Source organism: Triturus cristatus, chromosome 11 (assembly GCF_964204655.1).
Source record: "Triturus cristatus chromosome 11, aTriCri1.1, whole genome shotgun sequence".
In the NCBI taxonomy this organism is placed as follows: domain Eukaryota; kingdom Metazoa; phylum Chordata; class Amphibia; order Caudata; family Salamandridae; genus Triturus; species Triturus cristatus.
In genome coordinates this window covers 220,765,673-220,770,343 of record NC_140594.1, presented here as the reverse complement: position 1 = coordinate 220,770,343, position 4,671 = coordinate 220,765,673, and the positions used below count along the sequence as shown (strand labels likewise).

The window sequence follows — 4,671 nt, the reverse complement described above, 5'->3', positions numbered from 1 at the left end:
TTTTTTAAATAAAAGTTCTCCGAAGCAGTGTTTTGAGGAAAGACAATATGCTAATCAAAGATTTTGAATCCTAATCCAACACTGCTCTGCCATTACTAATTCTTTCAGATGTGGGGGCTTGAGAGTTCCACTAGGTCGTGGCATGTGGTTGGAGACAGAGTGGCGGCATAAAGGTAAGCTGTGACGGTTTTGTACACAGTGTGGGCACTCAGTGTCCCTCCTCATCTCTTACTTTCTCTCCCTCACAATCTTTCCTCTTACACTGTTTGTCTCTTTCTCGCTCTCTCTCTCTTCCTCTCTCTCTGTTTCTCTCTCACTCTTCCTCTGTTTCTCTGTTCTCTCTCTCTTCATCATTCTCACTCTTTCTCTCTGTTTTCTTCTCACTTTCTTTCTTTTTCTCTCTCTCTCTCTTTCTCTCACTCTCACTGTTTGTCTCTTTCTCTCTGTCTTCAGATCACTCTTTCTTTATTCTTCTCTCTCTTCCTCTCTCCTTTGATGGACGCATGATGCACAATGTTATCTTGCTTTTTATCTAACAGGCTGTGAATAACGAAAGGACGTTCACCCTCCTCAACACCACCAAAGCTGAACGCGTGAAAAATCTCCAATGATTCGTGACCATCATCAACACATAACCAAGTTCCTTCGGCACGTGGTGTACCCTCTTACGCACACGCCAGTGGCGGACGGTGAGCAGAGAGACTTCTTTCTGCAGCAGCGGGCAGTCACCTCTGGGCTGTGGGAGTGGTTCCTCTCATTCTTTCTTTCTCTCTTCCTCTCTCTCACTCTTTCTCTCTCTCTCTTCCTCTCTCTCATACTGTTTCTCTCTTTCTATCTTCCTTGTATCTTACTCTTTCTCTCTTTTTCTCTCACTCTTTCTCCTCCTCTCTCTCTCACTCTTTCTTTCTTTGTCTGTCTTCCTCTCTCTCACTCTTTCTCTCTTCCTCTCTCACTTTCTCTCTCTCTCTCTCTCTCTTCCTCACTCTCACTCTTTCTCTCTCTTCCTCTCTCTCACACTGTTTCTCTCTTTCTCTCTTACTTGAAACAGAGAATTACGCGTGTGCAGTTGTATGTACTCTGCAATAACTAAATCTATACTATCTTTCAGATCACTAAACTTGAGGGTGCACTATGTCCCGGCACGTGGTTGGAGACACACCGGTGACACAAAGGTGAGCTGCGAAGATTTTCTCCAGTGTCAACACTCCCTCTCCATCTCTTCCTTTTTCTCTCTCACACTTTCTCTCTTTCTCTGTCTCTTCCTCTCTCTCTCAGTCTTTCTTTCTCTCTTCCTCTCTCTCACCCTTTCTCTCTCTCCCTCTCTCTCCCTCTCTACCTTTTTCTCTCTCTTCCTCTCTCTCTCTTCCTCTCTCTCACACTGTTTCTCTCATTGCCTTTCTCTCTGTCTCACTCTTTCACTCTTTGTCTGGCTTCCTCTCACTCACTCTTTCTCTCTTCCTCTCTCTCACTCTTTCTCTCTCTCTTCCTCTCTCTCACACTGATTCTCGCTTTCTCTCTTCCTCATATCTCACTCTTTCTCTGTCTTCCTTTCTCTCACACTGTTTCTCTCTTCCTCTCTCTCTCTTCCTCTCTCTCACTCTTTCTCTCTATCTCCTTTGTTGGACGCATGACGCACCATCTTATCTTTCTTCTTGTCTTGCAGGCTGTGAATCACAAATGTACCAGCGATGACACGCCACGGCTGTACAAAGTTCTACTGGTTGTTTTGTTGTAATAAAATGTTTTATATGTAAATCTATACATGACTAAGATTCTTATTTCTCCAACCTCACAAGCATCTTTTTATTAATAGTTCATAGAGGGACACTTCCGGGCCCAAGAAGGTTGTTGGGGGTATGCTGGTGATGTGGGAAGAGGGTGCATTACCTGCTAATGTGGGGAGACGCAGCATGAAAGGAGTATCTCTCACAGAAAGAGCTCCAATATATTTTCAAAAATGCCTAGGACAGATTCCATCAGATGGACTGAATCACAAAATGGCTTTTCAATGCTCATATAGTGTGACTTATGAACAGTTCGTACCCAGGCTCGCAGAGAGACAAATGCAGCCCGTCTGCTCAACTCACAGAGGCAGAACTACGAGCCGTCTGCTCCCAAAGGAACAGCACCGTAGTAGCTCGCAGAGGTAGAGGCACAGCAGCATACTAGCTCGCAAAGGTAGACAGCTGCGAGCCGATGGACTGGCTTCTAAAGGCATAGCTGCGGAGTGGTGATGTTGGGCACAGTGAGCGTGAAAGGGTTATCTTCCTACTGGTGTCCTGGAGTGAAAGTCGTGCTGCCTGGCACTCACCTGTTTCTCCTTTATTGTTAATAAATCTTAAACCTTCACTGCGTCCAAATCATCATTACACAGAGCTCCGCTATATTAAATTGCCCCCGGAACCTTTCTTTTATATTTTCACTCGATGCGACGCACAAGATGGCTGCTAACAGTTCCTGGTTTCAAGTGTTAGCAGCCAATCATAGGACACTTCCTGCTTTGAAGTGTTAGTAGCCAATCAGAGGCAAGCTCGTGCTCGGGAGTTAGGCACAGACATATATTTATATATTTTTTTCCTTTAATATCTCAAAAACTACTGAACGGATTTACACCATTACTACAAAATCACGCTTTCTGCACCAAAACCTTTCTCCCTGCCAAATTTGGTGTAATTCCGTTCAGCAGTTTGACCTGCAGCCTTGTCTAAAGTTTCCCATAGAAAATGCATTGAGAAAACAAGTTTTGACACCCCCCTTTTTCTCAGCCGCCCCTTGACCAATCACCCCTAAACTTTCAAGATAGGAGCTGATCAAAAAAGAGAAACTTTTTGGAAAATTTTGTAAAGAATCATCAAACAACGCCAAAGTTATAAGCAGATGGAGGGCTCTAGGAGGGGGGCAGCGCAACCGCAGCCACAGCGAACCCATGCTATTATTTTTTAAGAAATGCCCCCGGGACCTAGCCCACCCTGGGATCTCATTCAAATAAAACACGGGAACCCGCGACCCCAGCGTGAATTGCGCCTTTTTTTTTTTTTTTAATGTTTTTTTTTACCCTGGGGTTCTTTCTGGCACTCCCTGAGCAGGCCTAGGGGGTCAGGATGTTTCTACCCTGCCCCCTTCTCTTCTTTTCTACCTTTGTTTCTCTGTTTTCTAGCGACTCGCTTCTACCGAGCCACAAGATGGCTGCCAACAGTTCCTGGTTTGGAGTGTTGACAGCCAATCACAGTGAAGCTAGTGCATGGCACTTAGGCTCCGCCCAGATATCGAAACGTTTATTTTTCTAATTTCTCAGCAACTACTGAACGGATTTACACCATTTAAAAAAAAGGTTGCTTTCTGACCCAGGCACTACCTTTGTGCCAAATTTGAGGTAATTCCATTCAGTAGTTTTAGCTGTAGCCTTGCACAAAGTTTCCTATGGGAAATTGATTTTTTGACTCTTATTTTTTTAATTTCTCAAAACTACTGAACGGATGTACACCATTTTAAAAAAGGGTCGCTTTATGAACCAAGCTCTACCTTTCTGCTAAATTTGGGGTAATTCCGTTCAGCAGTTCGGGCTGTAGCTCGTCGCAAATTTCCTATGGAAATTAACATGGGGAAAACGTGTTTTGGGACCCCCCTTTTTTCTAAGCCCCCCCCCCTTGACGAATCATCCCCAAACTTTCAGGATAGGAGCTGAGACCTGGATAGACTTTTGTTTTTGAGAATTTCGCAAAGATATATATATATATATATATATATATATATATATATATATATATATATATATATATATATATATATATATATATATTATCTACTGGCGGTCGCCAGTAGATAGTTATAGTTAGGACCATGTTTCCATAGGAAATCCGCAACATTCTATTTGGAATAACTTTGGCGCCGGTGGACGAATCCTCGCGAAATTTTCAAAACTAATGGGGCGCTACGCTACGCTCCTACCCTGAAAGTCTCAGGGGGATTCGTCAAGCGGGGGCTGAGAAAAAAGGGGGGTCCCAAAACGCGTTTTCCCCATGCATTTTTCCATAGGACCTTTAGACACAGCTACAGCCCGAACAGCTGAACAGAGTTACTTGAAATTTGGCAGAGAGGTAGTCTACAGGTCAAGGAAGTGCCTTTTGTAGGTTTGGTGTAAATCTGTTCAGTAGATTCTGAGAAAATAGCCTTTAAATCAATATATATATCTGTGGCAGCGCTCCGTGCGCTTACTGTGCACTTACGGTAAGCTTACCGTACGCGTACGGTGCCGTGCGCGAGCGCGATTCTGATTGGCTGTTAGATCTTAGTAAACATTCGAATTGGTCGAAACCAGGAAGTGTCGGCCGCCATTTTCTCTCTCGCACTCTGAGGGGGGGAGGAAAAACAAAGTTGGATAACATGAAAAGGGGCAGGCTAGACAGCTCCTAACCACCTAGCCTTGGTTAGGGTGTCCCAAAAGAACCCCCAAGGGCAAAAATTCATTTTTTTTTTTTTAAAACGCCGAATGCGTACGGTCAAAAAAAAAAAAAAAAAAAAAAATATCCACATTTTCCCCACCCCGTGTGCAAAAGGTGCCCGTAGTGCACCTTTTGTGCATGTCATATATTTCAATTGAACATTTAATAGATAACCTTTCACAACGAAGCGCATAATATGTCCTCCGTGTGCGGACGGTGCGCTAAGCGC

At 44.0% G+C, this 4,671-nt stretch overlaps 1 long non-coding RNA gene across 1 annotated transcript; it reads left to right on the top strand.

Moving 5' to 3' along the window:
• The first annotated feature begins 546 nt into the window (after positions 1–546).
• LOC146783932 (uncharacterized) lies at positions 547–1,716 on the top strand. The gene is made up of 3 exons (XR_014970615.1): positions 547–689; positions 1,109–1,172; positions 1,664–1,716. It is a non-coding gene; the product is annotated as an uncharacterized LOC146783932 (long non-coding RNA).
• Positions 1,717–4,671: the final 2,955 nt, after the last annotated feature.